The sequence below is a fragment of the Oncorhynchus gorbuscha genome, linkage group LG01, assembly GCF_021184085.1.
Source record: "Oncorhynchus gorbuscha isolate QuinsamMale2020 ecotype Even-year linkage group LG01, OgorEven_v1.0, whole genome shotgun sequence".
NCBI classification, from domain to species: Eukaryota; Metazoa; Chordata; class Actinopteri; order Salmoniformes; family Salmonidae; genus Oncorhynchus; species Oncorhynchus gorbuscha.
This window is the reverse complement of record NC_060173.1, coordinates 25315621-25341136: the sequence shown is the minus strand read 5'-3', so window position 1 is coordinate 25341136 and position 25516 is coordinate 25315621. Positions and strand designations below refer to the sequence as shown.

The window sequence follows — 25516 nt, the reverse complement described above, 5'->3', positions numbered from 1 at the left end:
TTTGGCCTGAATGCCAAGTGTCACGTCTGGAGGAAACCTGGCACCATCCCTACGGTGAAACATGGTGGTGGCAGCATCATGCTGTTGGGATGTTTCTCAGCGGCAGGGACTGGGAGACTAGTCAGGATTGAGGCAAAGATGAACTGAGCAAAGTACAGAGAGATCCTTGGTAAAAACCTGCTCCAGAGCACTCAGAGGCGAAGGTTCACCTTCCAAAAAGACAACACCCAGCCAAGACAAAGCAGGAGTGGCTTCGGGACAAGTCTGTGAATGTCCTCGAGTGGCCCAGCCAGAGCCCGGACAAAGCTGTACATCCATGCTCTCCATCCAACCTGACAGAGCTTGAGAGGATCTGCAGAGAAGAATGGGAGAAACTCCCCAAATACAGGTGTGTCAAGCTTGTGTGTCATACATTTTCAGTACTTTTACATCAAATACAGCTTGTGATTTGAGAGCATAAGTGGGTTCATAATGTTTTTCATGATTATTTAATTGAATCAGTAAAAGAACAACAAAATCAATCAAGAGTGAAAGTCAAAGTGTGAATGTATTCCATGAAAGAAATATCAGATTTCTCCAATATTTTCTAGTCTCTTGTGATTTTGTTCTGGGTGCTGAGATTAGTATTTTCAGATATTGTCCCACCCCCATTCTTCTATGGAAGGATATTATTTTTGGGGGGGGGGGGGAGCCAACGTATCTCTTAAGCAGTGGCGGTTCTAGCTTTAATGGCTCCCTGGTTGAACCCCCCCCCCCCCCCCAAAAAAAGCAGCACCATTCTGCACTACCTGTCATTTTTATTCAGACATTTGGAACAACACAAATAATCATGGCATTTAAAACTATATAAATATATACAAAAATAAGACTCAAATAATAAATATCAAAAAGAAGTAACAAAGACAAATAGAAACACATTGTAGTATATAAATACAATTTTAAAAAATAATCAAATCATTACACTATTACCCTATTGCTAACAAAAAAAACACAAATAAAACGAAATTGCACAAATCTTCCCTCTTCCTTGTCGTGGTCCTCTGGTTGTATAAACTTTGTATGACAGTGACAGAGATGGTTTCCAATAGTCTGATTGTTGTTTAGTGGTTTGGTCCATACTGTACCAGGAACAGCAATAGAGTATGCAGAATCTCCCTCCCCACTGACCACTCCACATCCAAACCTGAGAATATAGGACAGAAATAAATGGTTAAGAATCATTAGCATTAGAATGAGGACAAGAGCTACAAAACCTGCAGTTAATAGACAAGCACACGAGCACACACACAGACATGCACACACGCATGTATGCAAGCTTATTGGCAAGCTTATAGGAAGCTCAGATGCTCAATCAAGCTGAATGACACCCTACAAGGTTTAACTATAAATGCATTTCACTGCCTACTCGTTATTTAGGCTACCATAACATAATTCATCTTTATTTTTTGTTCATTTTTAGACACTTTCAAACATTTATTTAAGCCTGAAAATGCAAACAGTATTTTTCAATATTTCAGCAGATAGGCCCTGCATGCACAGCACTGTGTGCGTTTCCTCTCCTCCATTTTAACTCTGTATGAATGGAGCTCTGTAGGCTTTAATCACTTCAGGGAGCCGGCCCAAACTCTTTCTCTGTCAATTTTCACCCACTCACCCATTCAAAAAGTCTCTTTCTCTTACCAGCCCCACAATGCAGGGTTTGTCCTCTCTCTCTTTGTCCACCTCTGATGTATTTTTTGACTGCTCCCACTTCTCAGACGGCATGCAGCGTATGCAAATAGAGACCCTTTCATTTGCGAGACCCCTCCCCTGAACGGGTACAACCTCGAAGGGGACCACACTCACACACACGAACAGACTTACAAACGCAAACACTGGCACATACAGACTGACATATCAGTTATTTTACACTGAAAAGTAAAACTGTTATCTGTCCTGGCCTTACCACAGCCATAAGGTGGTTCTGTAACACTGGAGGTTTATGCCATCCAAATGAATCCTCAATTCAACACACAGAAGCATTCTACTTCAAATATTTGTAGGCAAAGCATGCAGTGAGTGGCAGAGGGAAAAGTTTTAATGTAGGGCCGTGGAGGCATGGATTCTCTTCTATATGGTGAGGGTGTTGTTGTAGACTTTGAGGTAGAGTCTAGACAGGGATCAAGGGTGGGGGTTACCCTACACAGATCTACAGAGGGGTAGATTGAAGGATGGGCCAGACTGGGACTAGACTGAGTACTTGGGTTTTGGGGGTGAACTGTGTGCCTATGGTCGGTTAGATTGTGTGTCTGAAGTTGGGGTTCCAGTGGGGGTTGGGTAACTGGAGTTGTAGTGGGGGGTGGAGGGATAGACTGGAGCTGTAGTGGGGGGTGAAAAATAACCTCACACTCAACATCAACAAAACAAAGGAGATGATTGTGGACTTCAGGAAACAGCAGAGAGAGCACCCCCCTATCCACATCGATGGAACAGTAGTGGAGAGGGTAGTAAGTTTTAAGTTCCTCGGCATACACATCACGGACAAACTGAATTGGTCCACCCACACAGACAGCGTCGTGAAGAAGGCGCAGCAGCGCCACTTCAACCTCAGGAGGCTGAATAAATTCGGCTTGTCACCAAAAGCACTCACAAACTTCTACAGATGCACAATTGAGAGCATCCTGTCGGGCTGTATCACCGCCTGGTACGGCAACTGCTCCTCCCACAACCGTAAGGCTCTCCAGAGGGTAGTGAGGTCTGCACAACGCATCACCGGGGGCAAACTACCTGCCCTCCAGGACACCTACACCACCCGATGTCACAGGAAAGCCATAAAGATCATCAAGGACAACAACCACCTGAGCCACTGACTGTTCACCCCGCTATCATTCAGAAGGCGAGGTCAGTACAGGTGCATCAAAGCAGGGACTGAGAGACTGAAAAACAGCTTCTATCTCAAGGCCATCAGACTGTTAAACAGCCACTACTAACATTGAGTGGCTGCTGCCAACACACTGACTCAACTCCAGCCACTTTAATAATGGGAATTGATGGAAATTGATGTACAATATATCACTAGCCACTTTAAACAATGCTACTTAATATAATGTTTACATACCCTACATTACACATCTCATATGTATATGAATATACTGTACTCTATATAATCTACTGCATCTTTATGTAATACATGTATCACTAGCCACTTTAAACTATGCCACTTTGTTTACATACCCTACATGACTCATCTCAAATGTATATACTGTACTCGATACCATCTACTGCATCTTGACTAAACCGTTCTGTACCATCACTCATTCATATATCTTTATGTACATATTCTTTATCCCTTTACTGTCATGTTTTGTCTTATATTGTCTTGTCATTTTGCTTTTCCTTCTGTTCGTTTTCCCCCTGCTGGTCTTTTTAGGTTCGTTCCCTTTTTTCTCTCTCCCTCCCTCTCTCTCTTCTCTCTATCGTTCCGTTCCTGCTCCCAGCTGTTCCTATTCCCCTAATCAATCATTTAGTCTTTTCCACACCTGTTCCCTATCTTTTCCCCTGATTAGAGTCCCTATTTCTCCCCTTGTTTTCCGTTTCTGTCCTGTCGGATCCTTGTATATTGTTCACCGTGCTGTGTCTTTGTATCGCCCTGTCGTGTCGTGTTTCCCTCAGATGCTGCGTGGTGAGCAGGTGTCTGAGTCTGCTACGGTCAAGTGCCTTCCCGAGGCAACCTACAGTTTATGATCGAGTCTCCAGTCTGTTCTCGTCATTACGAGTGGAATTGTTTTTTATGCTTTATTTACCGCTCCGATTTGTCTAGGAGTATTGCATATTTCCTTTACTGGATTAAAGACTCTGTTTTCGCCAAGTCGCTTTTGGGTCCTCATTCACCTGCATAACAGAAGGATCCGACCAAAGAATGGACCCAGCGACTACAGACGCTCGTAACACTGCCGTCGAGATCCAAGGAGCCATGCTCGGCAGACACGAGCAGGAATTGTCTGCTGCTCGTCATGCCGTGGAGAACCTGGCCGCTCAGGTTTCCGACCTCTCTGGACAGTTCCAGAGTCTTCGTCTCGTGCCACCTGTTACTTCCTGGTCTGCCGAGCCTCCGGAACCTAGGGTTAATAACCCACCTTGTTACTCCGGGCAGCCCACGGAGTGCCGCTCCTTTCTCACCCAGTGTGATATTGTGTTCTCTCTCCAACCCAACACATACTCTAGAGAGAGAGCTCGGGTTGCTTACGTCGTATCACTCCTTACTGGCCGGGCTCGAGAGTGGGGCACAGCTATCTGGGAGGCAAGGGCTGATTGTTCTAACAATTACCAGAACTTTAAAGAGGAGATGATTCGGGTTTTTGACCGTTCAGTTTTTGGTAGGGAGGCTTCTAGGGCCCTGGCTTCCCTATGCCAAGGTGATCGATCCATAACGGATTACTCTATAGAGTTTCGCACTCTTGCTGCCTCTAGTGACTGGAACGAGCCGGCGCTGCTCGCTCGTTTTCTGGAGGGACTCCACGCAGTGGTTAAAGATGAGATTCTCTCCCGGGAGGTTTCTTCCAGTGTGGACTCTTTGATTGCTCTCGCCATCCGCATAGAACGACGGGTAGATCTTCGTCACCAAGCTCGTGGAAGAGAACTCGCGTCAACGGTGTTTCCCTGCTCCGCATCGCAACCATCTCCCTCCTCTGGCTCAGAGACTGAGCCCATGCAGCTGGGAGGTATTCGCATCTCGACTAAGGAGAGGGAACGGAGGATCACCAACCGCCTGTGCCTCTATTGCGGACTTGCTGGACATTTTGTCAATTCATGTCCAGTAAAAGCCAGAGCTCATCAGTAAGCGGAGGGCTACTGGTGAGCGCTACTACTCAGGTCTCTCCATCTAGATCCTGTACTACTATGTCGGTCCATCTACGCTGGACCGGTTCGGGTGCTACATGCAGTGCCTTGATAGACTCTGGGGCTGAGGGTTGTTTCATGGACGAAGCATGGGCTCGGAAACATGACATTCCTTTCAGACAGTTAGACAAGCCTACGCCCATGTTCGCCTTAGATGGTAGTCATCTTCCCAGTATCAGATTTGAGACACTACCTTTAACCCTCACAGTATCTGGTAACCACAGTGAGACTATTTCTTTTTTGATTTTTCGTTCACCTTTTACACCTGTTGTTTTGGGTCATCCCTGGCTAGTATGTCATAATCCTTCTATTAATTGGTCTAGTAATTCTATCCTATCCTGGAACGTTTCTTGTCATGTGAAGTGTTTAATGTCTGCCATCCCTCCCGTTTCTTCTGTCCCCACTTTTCAGGAGGAACCTGGCGATTTGACAGGAGTGCCGGAGGAATATCATGATCTGCGCACGGTCTTCAGTCGGTCCCGAGCCAACTCCCTTCCTCCTCACCGGTCGTATGATTGTAGTATTGATCTCCTTCCGGGGACCACTCCTCCTCGGGGTAGACTATACTCTCTGTCGGCTCCCGAACGTAAGGCTCTCGAGGATTATTTGTCTGTGTCTCTTGACGCCGGTACCATAGTGCCTTCTTCCTCTCCGGCCGGGGCGGGGTTTTTTTTTGTTAAGAAAAAGGACGGTACTCTGCGCCCCTGCGTGGATTATCGAGGGTTGAATGACATAACGGTTAAGAATCGTTATCCGCTTCCCCTTATGTCATCAGCCTTCGAGATTCTGCAGGGAGCCAGGTGCTTTACTAAGTTGGACCTTCGTAACGCTTACCATCTCGTGCGCATCAGATAGGGGGACGAGTGGAAAACGGCGTTTAACACTCCGTTAGGGCATTTTGAGTACCGGGTTCTGCCGTTTGGTCTCGCCAATGCGCCAGCTGTATTTCAGGCATTAGTTAATGATGTTCTGAGAGACATGCTGAACATCTTTGTTTTTGTCTACCTTGACGATATCCTGATTTTTTCACCGTCACTCGAGATTCATGTTCAGCACGTTCGACGTGTTCTCCAGCGCCTTTTAGAGAATTGTCTCTACGTGAAGGCTGAGAAGTGCTCTTTTCATGTCTCCTCCGTTACTTTTCTCGGTTCCGTTATTTCCGCTGAAGGCATTCAGATGGATTCCGCTAAGGTCCAAGCTGTCAGTGATTGGCCCGTTCCAAGGTCACGTGTCGAGTTGCAGCGCTTTCTAGGTTTCGCTAATTTCTATCTGCGTTTCATTCGTAATTTCGGTCAAGTTGCTGCCCCTCTCACAGCTCTTACTTCTGTCAAGACGTGTTTTAAGTGGTCCGGTTCCGCCCAGGGAGCTTTTGATCTTCTAAAAGAACGTTTTACGTCCGCTCCTATCCTCGTTACTCCTGACGTCACTAGACAATTCATTGTCGAGGTTGATGCTTCAGAGGTAGGCGTGGGAGCCATTCTATCCCAGCGCTTCCAGTCTGACGATAAGGTTCATCCTTGCGCTTATTTTTCTCATCGCCTGTCGCCATCTGAACGCAACTATGATGTGGGTAACCGCGAACTGCTCGCCATCCGCTTAGCCCTAGGCGAATGGCGACAGTGGTTGGAGGGGGCGACCGTTCCTTTTGTCGTTTGGACAGACCATAAGAACCTTGAGTACATCCGTTCTGCCAAACGACTTAATGCTCGTCAAGCTCGTTGGGCGTTGTTTTTCGCTCGTTTCGAGTTTGTGATTTCTTACCGTCCGGGTAGCAAGAACACCAAGCCTGATGCCTTATCCCGTCTTTTTAGTTCTTCTGTGGCTTCTACTGATCCCGAGGGGATTCTTCCTTATGGGCGTGTTGTCGGGTTGACAGTCTGGGGAATTGAAAGACAGCTTAAGCAAGCACTCACGCACACTGCGTCGCCGCGCGCTTGTCCTAGTAACCTTCTTTTCGTTCCTGTTTCTACTCGTCTGGCTGTTCTTCAGTGGGCTCACTCTGCCAAGTTAGCTGGTCATCCCGGCGTTCGAGGCACTCTTGCTTCTATTCGCCAGCGCTTTTGGTGGCCGACTCAGGAGCGTGACACGCGCCGTTTCGTGGCTGCTTGTTCGGACTGCGCGCAGACTAAGTCAGGTAACTCTCCTCCTGCCGGTCGTCTCAGACCGCTTCCCATTCCTTCTCGACCATGGTCTCACATCGCCCTAGACTTCATTACCGGTCTGCCTTTGTCTGCGGGGAAGACTGTGATTCTTACGGTTGTCGATAGGTTCTCTAAGGCGGCACATTTCATTCCCCTCGCTAAACTTCCTTCCGCTAAGGAGACGGCACAAATCATCATCGAGAATGTGTTCAGAATTCATGGCCTCCCGTTAGACGCCGTTTCAGACAGAGGCCCGCAATTCACGTCACAGTTTTGGAGGGAGTTCTGTCGTTTGATTGGTGCGTCCGTCAGTCTCTCTTCCGGGTTTCATCCCCAGTCTAACGGTCAAGCAGAGAGGGCCAATCAGACGATTGGTCGCATACTACGCAGCCTTTCTTTCAGAAACCCTGCGTCTTGGGCAGAACAGCTCCCCTGGGCAGAATACGCTCACAACTCGCTTCCTTCGTCTGCTACCGGGTTATCTCCGTTTCAGAGTAGTCTGGGTTACCAGCCTCCTCTGTTCTCATCCCAGCTTGCCGAGTCCAGCGTTCCCTCCGCTCAAGCGTTTGTCCAACGTTGTGAGCGCACCTGGAGGAGGGTGAGGTCTGCACTTTGCCGTTACAGGGCACAGACTGTGAGAGCCGCCAATAAACGTAGGATTAAGAGTCCAAGGTATTGTTGCGGCCAGAGAGTGTGGCTTTCCACTCGCAACCTTCCTCTTACGACAGCTTCTCGTAAGTTGACTCCGCGGTTCATTGGTCCGTTCCGTGTCTCCCAGGTCGTCAATCCTGTCGCTGTGCGACTGCTTCTTCCGCGACATCTTCGTCGCGTCCATCCTGTCTTCCATGTCTCCTGTGTCAAGCCCTTTCTTCGCACCCCCGTTCGTCTTCCCTCCCCCCCTCCCGTCCTTGTCGAGAGCGCACCTATTTACAAGGTACGTAGGATCATGGACATGCGTTCTCGGGGACGGGGTCACCAATACTTAGTGGATTGGGAGGGTTACGGTCCTGAGGAGAGGAGTTGGGTTCCGTCTCGGGACGTGCTGGACCGTTCACTGATTGATGATTTCCTCCGTTGCCGCCAGGATTCCTCCTCGAGTGCGCCAGGAGGCGCTCGGTGAGTGGGGGGTACTGTCATGTTTTGTCTTATATTGTCTTGTCATTTTGCTTTTCCTTCTGTTCGTTTTCCCCCTGCTGGTCTTTTTAGGTCCGTTCCCTTTTTTCTCTCTCCCTCCCTCTCTCTCTTCTCTCTATCGTTCCGTTCCTGCTCCCAGCTGTTCCTATTCCCCTAATCAATCATTTAGTCTTTTCCACACCTGTTCCCTATCTTTTCCCCTGATTAGAGTCCCTATTTCTCCCCTTGTTTTCCGTTTCTGTCCTGTCGGATCCTTGTATATTGTTCACCGTGCTGTGTCTTTGTATCGCCCTGTCGTGTCGTGTTTCCCTCAGATGCTGCGTGGTGAGCAGGTGTCTGAGTCTGCTACGGTCAAGTGCCTTCCCGAGGCAACCTACAGTTTATGATCGAGTCTCCAGTCTGTTCTCGTCATTACGAGTGGAATTGTTTTTTATGCTTTATTTACCGCTCCGATTTGTCTAGGAGTATTGCATATTTCCTTTACTGGATTAAAGACTCTGTTTTCGCCAAGTCGCTTTTGGGTCCTCATTCACCTGCATAACATTTACACTTGTGTGTATAAGGTAGTAGTTTTGGAATTGTTAGGTTAGATTACTTGTTGGTTATTACTGCATTGTCGGAACTAGAAGCACAAGCATTTCCCTACACTCGCATTAACATCTACTAACCATGTGTATGTGACAAATCCATTTGATTTGATTTGATTTGGGTGGAGGTGGAGGGATAGACTGGAGTTGTAGTGGGGTGGAGGTGAAGGGATACACTGGAATTGTAGTGGAGGTGGAAGGATAGACTGCAATTGAGGTGGAGGTGGAGGGATAGACTGCAATTGAGGTGGAGGTGGAGAGATAGACTGGAATTGTAGTGGATGTGGAGGGATAGACTGCAATTGTAGTGGTGGTGGAGGGATAGACTGCAATTGAGGTGGAGGTGGAGGGGTAGACTGGAATTGTAGTGGAGGTGGAGGGATAGACTGCAATTGTAGTGGTGGTGGAGGGATAGACTGCAATTGTGGTGGAGGTGGAGGGATAGACTGGAATTGTAGTGGGGTGGAGGTGAAGGGATACACTGGAATTGTAGTGGAGGTGGAGGGATAGACTGCAATTGTAGTGGAAGGATAGACTGCAATTGTAGTGGAGGGATAGACTGCAATTGTAGTGGAGGGATAGACCATAATTGTAGTGGGGGTGGAGGTGGAGGGATAGACTGCAATTGTAGTGGGGGTGGGGGGATAGACTGGAGCTGTAGTGGGGGGTGGAGGTGGAGGGATAGACAGAAGTTGTAGTGTTGGGTTGAGGGATAGACTGGAATTGTAGTGGGGTGGAGGTGAAGGGATAGACGGAATTGTAGTGGATGTGGAGGGATAGACTGCAATTGTAGTGGAGGGATAGACTGCAATTGTAGTGGAGGTGGAGGGATAGACTGCAATTGTAGTGTGGTGGAGGTGAAGGGATAGACTGGAATTGTAGTGGAGGGATAGACTGCAATTGTAGTGGGTGTGGAGGGATAGACTGGAATTGTAGTGGAGGGATAGACTGCAATTGTAGTGGGTGTGGAGGGATAGACTGCAATTGTAGTGGAGGGATAGACTGCAATTGTAGTGGGTGTGGAGGGATAGACTGGAATTGAAGTGGGTGTGGAGGGATAGACTGGAATTGTAGTGGGTGTGGATGGATAGACTGGAATTGTAGTGGGGGTGGAGGGATAGACTGTAATTGTAGTGGGGTGGTGGGATAGACTGGAGTTGTGGTAAGGAGGTGTCTGATGAGCATAAAGCCCTCCTTCCCTCAGAGCTGACATCCCCCAGCTCTGGGCCTGTGCCGTGTGTGTGTGTGTGTGTGTGTGTGTGTGTGTGTGTGTGTGTGTGTGTGTGTGTGTGTGTGTGTGTGTGTGTGTGTGTGTGTGTGTGTGTGTGTGTGTGTGTGTGTGTGTGTGTGTGGTGGGGGCTGATGTGTCTTAGACAGCTCTGACAGCTTAGCCTTCTCACTGGTGCACTACCCTCCACTAGCAACCTCCGCAGGGGTCAAAGGGAAAAACAACTCCACCGCACCACCTCCAAGACCACCTCTCCCACTGGCCAGACATGAGGCAGTTTGACAGCCATGAATATGAACTTGACCCATAATACAAAAAATGTAGAAACAAAAAAGCCTGCTCATTATATAACTTTTGATAAGACGGTGATATTTGTCAAATATAAATCAGGTCAAATAATATAGAATCAGTAGTAGAATGATCAAAATGGAGAAAGAACCAGTATGCAGTATCAGTAAGAACTGAGCGTTAGAAATCTATACAGTGTTGACACTGGAAAACTGACACTCCTCTTTCTAAGTGTTCCCCGCTTCTCTCAGTTCGCAAACCTGAAGTATTTCAGAGAAGGAAAAACACAATAATTACAGAACTGTAGATAGTACTATACAATAAATCTTCAATCAGATTAAGAGATACGCAAAGATTTTTTTTTAAACAGGTCACCCCATCCTCCCTCCTCCAAACTTCATCTTCCCCTAGTATGATTATACAGTATAAGAGTACTGTAAACTCAGTCACCTAATTCTCCTCTAATTTCATTGGAGCACAGAAGACCCCTGCTCCAGGACTACTAGGGGCAGACAGATATAGAAATTTCTCCTGTGTCTTCCTCTATAAGATACTTAAAGACAAGGCTTTGTGCTAGATTAGTCTCGGCAAGAGTTACATTAAGGAGGACTGATGAGGCCAGCCTGACCCACATTGGACCCACAAATAAATGCGCACACACCCAGAGATGACCCATGAGCCAGGGTTAATATATATCAGAGTGAAAGTTTATACTATCCACACAGCGAGAGAGCAGTCCAGAGAGGTAACTGGGGAGCTGAACTTATTTCATTACCTGTTTGTGGGCTACTTAACTTACGTATAGAGAATGGGAAGTGTAGGAACACACATATTTGGGCTCCCGAGTGGCGCAGTGGTTTAAGGCACTGCGTTTCAGTGTTAGAGGTATCAATACAGACCCTGGTTTGATTCCAGGCTGTATCACAACCGGCCATGATTGGGAGTCCCATAGGGTGGCACAAGGTAGGGTTTGGCCAGGGTAGGCTGTCAGTGTAAATAAGAAGTGACGTGCCTATATAAATAAACATGATCACTTTTTGTTTTGACTCTCAATCACTGAAATAACTCCAAACATTAGAAAATACTTTATTCAAATAATAAAATTAATTTAGAAAAAATATCCAACAGGTCCAGAAACCTCAAACAACAGTTATATGATTAAATTAATGCTAGGCTCCAATATATTTTCTAATTCCTTCTGTGGTGGTCACCAAAGCCCACACATTACATTCCATATACGGAAAGCTACGTTTGTTCAGAGATTAAGGTAAAATCTATGGTTGAGGTATCCATACACAGGAGGGGGAATCTTGGGAACATTTAGATCCCAAATCCTCTTGACACCATGTCTTAGTGCCACTCACCTCCATGACCAATCACTGAATGGACATGACCACATTCTTGATTGAAACCTGGTTCTTTGCTAAAGAACAGATTTAAGTCTTCCTCCTTAAGCATCTCAATACTGGCACGTTATAATGACCGTCAAGCTATGCCACATTTGACTTGTTTTGGATCATTTTGGTATTTTGTGTTAGAGTTGATTTTCTGTTTTCTGTTTTGATAACAATTGAGGTTTTACTTCCATACTAAATTCATATGATCTGGAACTGTTGGACAGAATGTATTATATATGAACTAACTGTGTTCTTTCCTTCATTTAATGCGACGATGGCTTAGTGTATCATTAAAGAAAACACGTAGGGGAACAGTGCATGTCTGTGAACACTGAACAGATATGCATGGACAGTGGGGCTGGATGGGGGGTCTAAATGCATGCATGCCCGCATCCAGTATTTGAAAGAAAAACGTGTCTCACTAAATACTAGTAGAGTGAGCATGAATACATTTAGATCGCCTGACAAATCTGCCTCGGTCGTCACTGTGCCCCTGCCAACGACTGTACCATCTGTCACATAGAGCTGCGCACACACCCGCGCGCACGCACACACACACACGGGCACACACATACACGCGCACGCGAGCGCGCACACACACACACACACACACACACACACACACACACACACACACACACACACACACACACACACACACACACACACACACACACACACACACACACACACACATCCCCCTAATGCTCCATTACTGATATGCAATTCAACACATAGAGATCCTTTGGAAGAGCCTGCGTCTCACTGTTCCTCTACTTACAGTAGCTTGTGCTCTACGCAGGGAGACAGAAGGAATAAAGATGGCAGCTCACCATCTACACACTGTCACTTGTCTCTCTCCTCCTCCCACTTAGCATCTCTCTGCATCTCTCTCCCTGTCCTTTTCCACTCCTTTCCACCCATCTGTCTTTCCCCCTTTTCGATGAACAACTGTCATCGGAAATGGCATTCTATAGTTGTTTTTACCTTTTCAAAAAGCAGATTGTCTGTCAAACAGGTTTTCTTTCTCTCTTTGTTTACTATAACACAGTACACCACTTTAATAGAAAAAGAGATTAGGTATAATATGAGCAAATTGTCTCTCTCTTTCTGTCTCCATCATAGCTCCACTTATGCTGTATAGACATAAAACAAATCGCCCTAATGCAGTTACAGTATATATAGAGCTGTGAGTATCATTCATCTGAATAAAAAGGGCAATACATTATGGGCAGGTTCTGATTAAGTCTGTTCCTGGACTGAAAAGCAAGCTCAATGGATATTCTCTATTTAAAGTGTATTTTAGTCCAGGACCAGTCTTAATCTCGGTCTGAGAAACCAGCCAAATATAAACGACACATTCGTTAAACCTGCATGATGAAGAATATAGATGATTAGTCCGCTGTTTAAACACACAGGTTTGCTGACAATGCTCAGTCAATCAATCACTTTTCATCTACTTCGCCCAAATTGACTACCATTAGATTTCCTCTGATGCAGCCAGTGTTTCAGTGTCTTTTCTTTATCTTTACCTGGTTCCTTTGTGGAACCCGTACCATGCACCCCAGAGATAAACAGAGAAAAATTAGGTAGAGGAGGAGAACTTGGCAGAGAAGAAGCACGTCAGACCCACTGATAATACTGAAACACTCCCTGGCTTTTTCTCCAAATCTATTTTATCACTTAAGGCAACACAATCTAGAACGCAAAATACAATATGTTTCTCATACAATCAAAATAAGATTGATGAGTAACATTTCACCTGTATTGCAACTTATATTTCTATCATATGCCAGCTTGGTGCTGTGTATACTGTCAATGTATGTATAATGGCCACAGGATTTACACCCTTCTTAGACATGCAGAGCAGATTGAATAGTCAGGTGGCACTCTAGTGTGTAAACCTGTGTATACCTACCCACCATCCCTCAGCCACCCAGCCAACATATCAAATGCACATATTAAACACACACCACACACACATTAAACTCAGTCGCTCACAATACCCTCCTGATCGGCTGTGAAAGTCTAATGTCTGTGGCATCTGCTCATAGTCTAGTCTGGAGGGCCTTTCCCACCCTGCCCCCGGCCCCAGGCCCTCCAGACCCAGGGCCTGCCGCACCACCAGCCCTTACAATGGTGGGAAAGCATGGGCTTTTTTGAAGGGTGGGTGAGTGGGGTGGGGTGGGGGTGGGAGGGGGGGGTGAACAGCCATTGAGGGGGAGAGAAAGTGGGGCTGAATGATAATGTGAAAACGGAAGGCTCTGTTCATTAACACGCGAATTCAGGCTGCAGCTGCACATTGGCCCTTTAAGCAGACTCTCTCTCTCCTCGTTTCAGGTTGTGGGAGAAACAGCCAGGGGCACAGGGCGTTATTCATATCAGACACAAGTCTGATTTTGGTGTGAGTGTGTTTTGCATGTTCATAGAGCTTAATTACCACAGTAGTGGATACATTGAAAGTCATTTGATTAGGATGGCGAACACACACAACCATTGCAACAACAATGAATCAAGGCAGTTGTGCAATATATGCAATGCTATTTCTATAATATTTGTGATTATAATGGTCTTATCACCAATATTTGGGAGTAGAATATATACAGAAATGTGGGAGTAATTTATGAGTAAACTATGCTCACACAGATGCAGACACGCACGCATGCACACACACACACACACACACACACACACACACACACACACACACACACACACACACACACACGCACGCACGCACACACGCACGCACACACACACACACACACACACACACACACACACACACACACACACACACACACACACACACACACACACACACACACACACACACACACACACACACACACACACACATTTGATTCAATTTTATATAGATTAATATTAATAAAATAATAATTTGAGAATGGCAACACACAATGCAATTAACAGCCGAGTATGAGCCTTTCCTGTTTTACAATCAAACTTGTTCCTGTGAGTCTTTGTGGATAAGAGCATCTGCTTAATTACAAAAAATGTAAATGTAAATCATGCTTGATGTGTGTTTGATAATCTCCCACAAAAGGTAAATAACTATTCTAGATCAGTTATCATTCAACAACTGCACTGTATATTAGTCTTTATCTGAACAAAAACATAATGAGGGGCGGCAGCGTAGCCTAGTGGTTAGAGCGTTGGACTAGTAACCGGAAGGTTGTGAGTTCAAACCCCCGAACTGACAAGGTACAAATCTGTTGTTCTGCCCCTGAACAGGCAGTTAACCCACTGTTCCCAGGCCGTCATTGAAAATAAGAATATGTTCTTAACTGACTTGCCTGGTTAAATAAAGGTAAAATAAAAAAATAAAAATTTAAAACAGGTGCCAATTATACAGGTAACGAGTGGAGGACAGACAAAGAAGATTGAGAATGAATTAATAACTATTTGCATCAAGAAAACCAACCATCAACACAACCCACACTAGCATATTTTCCTAGAGCACTAAGCCTTTAGCCTTTCAGAACAAAAATGTCCCTGCCACCCTCCAAAACACAACAAAGAATAACCAACCATATTGTCAAAATATGGTTACATTATTACATAACATAATCAATGGCTTCTCAGAATAACATATTCTACTTGAGTGGGAGGAATAGGCCTTCAGCATGTGTTCCTCTACTGTAAACCAGGAAAAGACGTTGGGGGCGGGAGGGGAGTAAAGAGTAAAAAGCCGCCATGATAAGAGAAAATGGCAGGCTTTCTTGCAATCCTCCAATCGGTGCCAGCTCATTCATTTTGTTTGCCTCCCAGCCCTCTGCCTCCTCCACCTCGCCCCAACCCCTTCTATTCTAATTAGTAGTATCAGATAGGACGAGGGAAGAAGTGTGAGTTGTGAGGAAATAGGGAACACCCTCCTCCCTTCATCACCCACTAACTATTTTTCACCCCAACCCCACCAAACACAGGACCATAATGCAACTCACGTCGTATGCCAGCCCAGCCATCTTAGGTGCTGCAGCAATGTCTCCCAAGATGGCTCCTCTCTCTGCTCTCAGCGTGCCCATCCTCTGGAGATCTGGCTTTGTCCCCATCTTGGCATAGGCACAGCGTCTCTTGTCTCCCATTTTGCAGTACAGATGGCATTAGAGGCCAGTGGGTAAAGGGGGTGGGGTATTGTGTGGCAATTCTCCTCCTCATTCGCTTTTTTTGATGATTCTGTCCCCTATTTGTGCTCCTTGATCACACCATGTTGTGAATGAGTCGCCTGTGAGGAAGGCAGGTGGAGGAGAGAGGATATGAGAATTAACAATAAAACAGACACTATGTTATGTTATTATTGCAGATCTGAAACCATGGCAACTACCTCTGCAGTTTATTTATAAGAGACAAATGTGAACACAACATTCCTGTATTGTTCCTTTAGTTCACTATAATGATAACATACAGAAACCAATTCTACAGTGATTTAGTAATTATTTCATACCATAAGTCTAATACACATTCTACCTACACAGTGATTAAGTAATTATTTCATACCATAAGTCTAATACACATTCTACCTACACAGTGATTTAGTAATTATTTCATACCATAAGTCTAATACACATTCTACCTACACAGTGATTTAGTAATTATTTCATACCATAAGTCTAATACACATTCTACCTACACAGTGATTAAGTAATTATTTCCTACCATACTTCTCCACACATTCTACTAACACAGAGGTGAATTGTCTGTCAGCTGCCTCTGGAAGATTGTATGGTAAGCACACGCACACACGCCTCTCCCAGAAGCCTCTCCCCAAATCATAATTTTTACATCACACAACCAGGCTAACAACACCACAATTAATGGAATCAAAGGAAATCTAAATTATTGCAAGATTTTGTGATGGCATACAGAATTCCCAGAATACTGTGAAGACCACACTGAGTGAAAGCTTTGGCCCATGCCTGCAAGGGAAAAGACCTTGGACTTTTCGCATAAATCCAATCTCCCTATTTGAATCAAAGCAATTAGCCAGGCATGGACTGACAGTGAGCTTCGCTGCAGCAGGTAGTTAAGGGGATGAATGAAAACTCATCTCACTTTAGAGCTCTCTAGGCTTTACAATCTCAGTTGCTTAATTCTCTGCCCAAAGCATACATAGTAGGTGAAGTACCAAGTCCAGATGTTCAAGCCCTGTATCCCGGATGCCCCTGCCCTTGTTATTGAGAGGTAGAGGTCAAGGTATTGGTAGAATTACTCTCAAGCTCTCAGATGCACTTTAATTTTAACTGCAGTCTGCAAGTGTTTTTCTTACCCATGGGTGTATTCTTAGAGTAGGCCTAAACCATACAACTTCAGTTGCATTGCTAGTGTATTGTTTATTCAAATAGCCTACACTGCCTGAAACACTTAGTGCTTTGACCATTATTTCAAACATCCTTACATTTTTTGTTTTCCTAATGGCTTGAACAAGGAATAGGCCTACTATAATATTTTGCCAAATTGTAAAAGAGATTCATTTCAGTTAGGAGGCCTAATTGTGTACACATTGGTGGTGATGACGCCAGAGAGCGCGCGCCGTTCTCTCCGAGTGGGCGCGAGCTGTTTAGCATTCAGCACCAAAATCTAGAATGGACGGGACAGCTCCCAAGTGGCCAGGCTCCGCGGATAATCGCCCCAAGAAGACAAACTAATCCAACCAATCGAAACAGATTCATACAACCCCGACTAATGCCACCAACCAAAATTAAATCGAAATCGAAAAACATTTGTCAATATCAGGCCTATTTATTTATTACAAATGTAAAGAGAGGCCTGTAGTCCTTATTAGGCCACAAACATAGTCATTAGGACTAATATGTCAAGAAAAACTGTCGAGAGGGCCATATCAAAACTAAGACATGTTTTACGATGTCAGTGAGTTGGGAGGAAAGTAGGCTAGGCCGTACATCTGTTCATATTTTTTGTCTGAAATTAAAAAGTCTGCCATTTTTTATTGTTGATTTGATTCGATTTGTAAGCGTTTGACAAAATATTAAAAACACCATAATTTTGTACCAATTCCATTGCAAGCATTGTGACAACAAATATGTTAATTGTTTTAAAATTAACAACATGGCGTGTTGCTTACCTTTGAGTTGGAACTTGACGAAACTTGTCAAAAGGCCTAACCTAGTTTTAGGCATATCCTAGGCCTTATTTTCCACCGGAACAAGAATGTGGAAGTAATTTCTACTTTCGGTTATCTAGCTTTATGACAGGTATTTAACACTCATACAGCTAGATAACCAAAGACAGAAAACGACCTCCGGTTCACATTTTCGTAGACTACTTTATCTTGCTGCCTCAGACTCATGGCGGATTGGTGAGCGGGTAGTGATGGCGTGCTTCATCAGACACCTTAAGAGAGGAAGAATGACATATATGATTTAAATATGTTTATGACCATTAGGCTATACATTTCCTTTAAAATGATGGCCGAAAATAAGAGGGGAAGAATTATTTTCTATTCTAGAGATGTCTATTTATTCTATTCGTAGATGTCCATGTGGCGTGAAGACAGGACACTGACAGCAAAGCAACAAAGTAATTTTTAAAAGACCAATAAGACCTGGAATAACATGGACTATAAGTGTGTTTATACAGTTTGGCCTGTAATTACAATATAGCACCACTTCTTTCAGGCTATGACAACAAAAAGGCCTATACTGATACACATTATTATTAATAGGCATGTCATTCGATTATATTTACTTTTCTAATATCTATAATAGATTCCAAATAAAACATAATCAAAACTAAGTTCCATTAACAAGTAGCCTATACAATATCTAGGGCTACAATCGATTCGAGTTAAAAACTACATTGCCTTTGATTGAATAAAACATATATGTATGTGTAGCTTACCAAAACAAAAACAAACAAAAAACAGTACGAACAGAGAGGTTCATCATTTGTTCTATGATAAACACAAGTGTTTGTATCATATGCGCATGCGACCTGGTTTATGTTGAGCCTATAGTTCTCTGTCACCAAATTAAATTATTCAAGTATCGTAATTTAGGGGATATCTCTACAACATTTTGAGATGTTTTCATTTATCTCGGAGAGAGAAAAATAATGGATATTCTCCTGTAGTCTAGTATGAGATCATAGTCTAGTAAAATAGTATATTATTGTGTTATATCTTGAAAATGACGATTGTAATCTTAGTAGGTAATTCAGTAAATGTGATGTGAAAAGTGTTGATCAATTAGCATGACACTGACCTAACCAACAGGTGCTTTGTTACATTTAATTTGGCTAAAATAATTGGAAAACACTTACACAGAAATTAAACTATTTTGCTTCCACTGAAAAAAAAGGCAAAATTACATTTCTATTTACGAAATTACTAATTAGTTGTGTAAGGGATTAGGCTGCATAGGGCGTACTAGTTTTGTTTGCATTTGGTCAGTTATTTTCCTTCTATCCATTAATAAAGGTTACAGAACTACAACCAAATTTAACAGGTCCTTGTCTATAATCAAATTACATAGGCATATAGACAATTGAAAGCAGGCCTAGGTTTACTTCTATTCTGGGAGTGTTCTTAATCGCAATACTTATTTGTTGTGTATATAATTTTAAGAACAATAACACTAGGCCTAGTTGTGCATACTATCTTCAAAGACTGATTTGCTCATAGCCTATACGTCCCTGTTTAGAAGTTTAACATATTTAGAGGATGACTTGGACGTGCAATGAAAATGGAGAACAGATCGTACAGGTCTCGGCCCTTTGCCACGCTTCGGTTCAACCACGTTCCGATCTAAAAACCACCGACCCATTTCCAAACATACAAGACATGAAAGGAGACCTATTTAACAGACTGTCATATGATTGCAGAGTTGCCTTTGTGTGCTTCTAGGCCTGATCACTTTAATGAGACTTCGTGCCAATGACCTGCTTTCTGAACCAAGGGCTAATCTCCTCAAAAGCAAGGCTATAACCTACACAATTACTGTATTGTAATCTAATACTGAAAATAACACAGTAGGCCTACATTGTTATAACACTTTGGACAAGAATGTAGGATTATTTTATATTTGATGTAAAGAAATAACATATACCCCAATCTGCTCAATGTCACCGATGCCAGAAGCGCACGCCTATTTCTAAACATGGCACAACTAAAAACCGATAATTGTAAGTAAAAGGCGACCACCAGCAAACCAGACACATCCAAGGTAGCAGGCAGACCATGGACATGAGAGAACAGATTCATTGTAAAATGCAATCAATTCATGGAGTAAGATACCATGTCAGTTCTTAGTGATGCTGATATGGCTTACTTGTGTTTTAGGTCCAAGATGAAGAAATATATTTTTGGAATCCCCTTTATTTAGTCTTCAGTTCTATCTTCCCTCCAAGTGCGTATGTCTGGCTAATTCGCGGTCTCACTCTTCATCTGGCGATCCAATCATTGGATAAATACGCACGGTCTTCTCCGGGTTAGTCCGTCTCCTTCACTAAGTCCTCCGAGCTCTACTCGTCTGCTGCGCGCGTCCTCTGTTGACAATTTACGGCCGCCGTGACGTCATTCCAGTGACAGTTCGTTTTATGTCCAATCACAGAACCAGATGGAACCAATGGTTTTTATGTGCGCATGTGTTCGTAAGGTGCATGGGAGCCACGGGTATATAGTCTTTACATTTCTTATTAACACTTATTGAGTTACTCCATTATCAAGTCAGTGCCAATTGCTACACCTTGGGAATCCAAACGTTATTGTATGCTTGGGGTTATGATAAGGCAATGCAATCTACACGGAGCAATCTACAGTATAATATATTTGGTGATTCCCAGTTATGGCTTCTTACAACAAACGTTATGACTCATGTTTACTCTATAAATGTAGGCCATCACATAGCCATATAGGGAAAGCCATCACGCAGACACAAAACTAAGAGGTATTTGTAAGTTTCACTTGATAGCTATAATAATTTATGCGTAGGCCTAACTGGTGGGTAAAAGGCGATTTTTCATCCAGCAACATTGATTACAATATGGCAACGTACACGTAGGTGATTGATTAATGTTATAGTAGCCTAATTCAGTAACATTAAATTCTAACTGATCTATGGCTGAATGATGACTCAATTCCTATATGGGAGTTTATATTTGATTCCCTGACGTTCGAAGCCATTATATTATTTGAATTGGTGGAATTTGAACTCAGACTTTATTTTTCCATTTGACTAATCTGCCATGAATGAAATGATGACTTTTCTCTCAGTAGTTGGTCCAATGTTCTGGTGTTTATTTTGTTTGTGAACACAAACAACACTTATTGTGGTGTACGTTGAATATATGTCCCTATAAACTTTCCAATTAAATAGATGACTAATGCGCGTTGAAACAGCCTATATGAGTGATGTTTTGAGAATGGCTTTGTCCAAATAACTGTTCGAGCTTGGATATTAATTTCCTGTCAAAAGGGACATGACTGTCTATCTCACCAAAAAAAACTGTGAGCATGTGTAGCCTACAGTTAACCACCTTGCATGGTTTAACTGTATAGCCAATCAGCCAGGTGGTTCAAGATTGACGTCAAAATTGGATGTCTATCTATGTCCTGAGGACGTCAGGAAATGCCTTCAAAACTGGCCACTAGGGGCAAAATTGAGCACTATTATCAGAGCTTCTACACCCAGAGGCGCAACATCGGGAGAATAAGAATCCAATCTTACTGAAACATACAGTACTCTAGTTAGAAATTGGACACACCTACTCATTCAAGGGTTTTTATTTATTTGGACTATTTTCTACATTATAGAATAATAGTGAAGACATCAAAACTATGAAATAACACATATGAAATGATGTAGTAACCAAAAAAGTGTTAAACAAATCAAAATATATTTTAGATTTCAGATTCTTCAAAGTAGTCACCCTTTGCCTAAATGACAGCTTTGCACACGCTTGGCATTCTCTCAACCAGCTTCACCTGGAATGCTTTTCTAACAGTCTTGAAGGAGTTCCCACATATGCTGGCTGCTTTTCCTTCACTCTGCGATCCAACTCATCCCAAACCATCTTAATTGGGTGAAGGTCGGGTGATTGTGGAGACCAGGTCATCTGATGCAGCACCACATCACTCTCCTTGGTCAAACAGCCCTTGCAAAGCCTGGAAGTGTGCTGGGTCATTGTCCTTTTGGAAAAAAAAGATAGTCCCACTAAATACCTACCAGATGGGATGGCGTATTGCTGCAGAATGCTGCTGTAGCCATGCTGGTTAAGTGTGTCTTGAATTCTAAATAAATCACAGACAGTGTCACCAGCAAAGCACCCCCACACCATCACACCTACTCCTCCATGCTTCACGGTGGGAACTACACTCACAAAGACATGGCGGTTGGAACTAAAATCTCAAATTTGGACTCTTCAGACCAAAGGATAGATTTCCACCGGTCTAATGTTCATTGCTCATGTTTCTTGCCCCCAAGCAAGTCTCTTCTTCTTATTGGTGTCCTTTAGTAGTGGTTTCTTTGCAGCAATTAAATAATGGAAGGCCTGATTCACGCAGTCTCCTCTGAACAGTTGATGTTGAGATGTGCCTGTTACTTGAACTCTATGAAGCATTTATTTGGACTGCAATCTGAGGTGCAGTTAACTCTAACGAACGTATCCTCTGCAGCAGAGGTAACTCTGGGTCTTCCTTTCCCGTGGGAGTCCTCATGAGAGCCAGTTCCATCATAGCGCTTGATGGTTTTTCCATCTGCACTTGAAGAAATTTTCACAGTTCTTGACATTTTCCTCATTGACTGACCTTCATGTCTTAAAGTAATGATGGACTGTTGTTTGTCTTTGCTTATTTGAGCTGTTCTTGCCATATTATGGACTTGCCATATGATGTACCAACTCTTCTGTATACCACCCCTACCTTGTCACAACACAACTCATTGGCTCAAACACATTAAGAAGGAAAGAAATTCCACAAATTAACTTTTAACAAGGCACACCTGTTAATTGAAATGTATTTCAGGTGACTACCTCATGAAGCTGGTTGAGAGAATGCCAAGACTGTGCAAATCTGTCATCAAGGCAAAGCGTGGCTACTTTCTCCTTCCTTAAACAATTATCGCCTCCTTCTGAAAATATTAATTTTCCAAGACAAAATCTCTTTTTAGCCTCCTTGAGAGACATGCTAAGCCCTGTACTCCCTCCACTTCAAACTCGGTCAGCCCAAACTGTTCTTCTAACTGAAGTCTACATCAAATGGGCTTTACTGGTGTACAAAAATCGGTACAACGTCCTAGTTGAGTGACCCCCAAAAAACACAGCTCAATCAAAACCGGCAAAAGTATAGCAGAGCACTTTTGACACACCCATTCCTTTCCACACACCCACTAATTTCCTTTCAACACACCCACTCGCTCATACTCCAATCGCCATATTGGGATGCAGCTACCCCCTGTCACGCCCTGATCTGTTTCACCTGCTCCTGTGATTGTCTCCACTCCCTCCAGGTATTGCTTATTTTCCCCAGTGTATATATCCCTGTTTCCTGTCTCTCTGTGCCAGTTCGTCTTGTATGTTTTGTCAAGTCAACCAGCGTGTTTTTCCCATACTTCTTATCCTAATCTCCTTTTTCTAGTCCTCCCTTTCCTGTTTCTGGACTCTGATGTGGTTTGGACCTTTTTGCCTGTCCACGACCATTTTCTCGCCTACCCCTTTGGATTATTCAACATTGTAAGACTCCAAACATCTGCCTCCTGTGTCTGCATCTGGGTCTCGCCTTGTGCCTTGATAACCCCCTTCTCAGATTGTTGACATTTAAGCTATATTTTGTCTCCAATGTTTATTGAAAACAAAGTTGCACAATGCACACATTTCTCTCAAATACATCGTTACAGTTGTTGGTTAGCTAGCACATTTTAGCCATAGACTTGGCAGTCAAAACACCTCAAAACAAGACTTGGTATCAAGAACAAGATCAAACGAGCCACTTATGATTCAACACATGGCAGGCAGTTTCTTGTCATTGTTGCTAGCTAGCCCCACTGATGTATGCTCATCGTTCGTGACACTGTCAGCTGACCCAGCTATAACAAAGCACATGGAGCAGGGCAGTGGCCAAGTTCTTGCCGGTGACCCTACCAGAGCTACAAGACTACAAGTGACCTACTGGTGTCCACGCATTCCACTCCCTTTGCACCACAGTGGCAACATTTGAATGCATTTAATTTTTTTTATGTAGGCTTACATTTGACAGAAATTAAGAAAAAAATGTCTTACAACATGCCCAAATGTAGTCCAAATAGCTGAATACAAATTTATGCCACGAGAAATTGACATATAATAAACGTAAGGTCATTCTACTGGGCCTATCACCATCATGACATTGTAATGAATATCGGCCTATCTAATTAAAGTAATGAAAGCCCAGTTGTGTTAATTCGTTCTGAGATTTTGTTATTGATGTGTGCCTTCCTTCTTGCAGAGGGTAATGGGAGGTTTATTTTCAGTTTGAATGGTTTTCCATAATAATTTTTTACATTTTTTAAATCATACCTTGGTTAAGGATAAAGCCCAAATCAATTGAATAGCCCAGCAAGTTTACTTTGCAAAGAGCATGAAGTGCACAGAATGTCATCAAGAGATTGATTTTCTATTCAGGAATAACTAAGAGACGAACATATCGTTGATTCCCATACTATATAGCCTGTTGTATGATTGTATCCGTGATCATCACATTGACTGACGAAGCAAGTCGTGCATCCGTCAATCATTTCCCAAAAAACCGACCCCGGCAGGACTCGAACCTGCAATCTTCTGATTCGAAGTCAGACGCCTTATCCATTAGGCCACGAGGCCGTCTAGCACTTGATGAAAACATGCGATAATATTCGATAATATTATTAGTTTTAGCCAGTGACTAATTTATTTATGTAACGTATTTTCGTCAAATACTGGCCATGTACTTTGCAAAACATTCGCTTTATTTTACACACTTCCGCAAGGGGAGGTCATCCCTGCCACTGGATATCGCTAGATACCTGGTCTGGTGCAATGTTTCACAATCCATACCTGGAAATCCCGATTAACATTGTTTATATGTGTCACATTGATGCGAGTTGAGGATTGCAAAACGTTGGCTAGGAATTTTAGGGATATTTTTATTCTGTTGTAAACAGCATTCTGACCATTCTCTGCAATGCCGCTTGTAGTTATAGCAGTTTTCTAAAATAGGCCTATTTAAGAATCATCATGTTTTCATGTTGATGATCTTAATATTACATTTAATGTTTATTGATTATTTTATCAAATCAAATCAAATCAAATTTTACTTGTCACATACACATGGTTAGCAGATGTTAATGCGAGTGTAGCGAAATGCTTGTGCTTCTAGTTCCGACAATGCATTAATAACCAACAAGTAATCTAACTAACAATTCCAAAACTACTGTCTTATACACACAAATGTAGGGGGATAAAGAATATGTACATAAAGATATAGGAATGAGTGATGGTACAGAGCGGCATAGGCAAGATACAGTAGATGGTGTCGAGTACAGTATATACATATGAGATGAGTATGTAAAAAAAGTGGCATAGTTAAAGTGGCTAGTGATACATGTATTACATAAAGATGCAGTAGATGATATAGAGTACAGTATATACATATACATATGAGATGAATAATGTAGGGTATGTAAACATTATATTAGGTAGCATTGTTTAAAGTGGCTAGTGATATATTTACATAATTTCCCATCAATTCCCATTATTAAAGTGGCTGGAGTTGGGTCAGTGTCAATGACAGTGTGTTGGCAGCAGCCACTCAATGTTGGTGGTGGCTGTTTAACAGTCTGATGGCCTTGAGATAGAAGCTGTTTTTCAGTCTCT

The 25516-nt window shown here is 43.3% G+C and overlaps 1 long non-coding RNA gene and 1 other non-coding gene across 2 annotated transcripts; both read right to left on the bottom strand.

Annotated features, from left to right (window-relative positions):
• Positions 1 to 744: 744 nt before the first annotated feature.
• Positions 745 to 20141, bottom strand: LOC124002153. The gene is made up of 4 exons (XR_006832934.1): positions 19960 to 20141; positions 17757 to 18025; positions 15619 to 15899; positions 745 to 1183 (listed from the first exon to the last, which is right to left on the bottom strand). It is a non-coding gene; the product is annotated as an uncharacterized LOC124002153 (long non-coding RNA).
• A 4270-nt stretch (positions 20142 to 24411) lies between these two features.
• Positions 24412 to 24484, bottom strand: trnar-ucg. Its single transcript has one exon. It is a non-coding gene; the product is annotated as a tRNA-Arg (tRNA).
• Positions 24485 to 25516: the final 1032 nt, after the last annotated feature.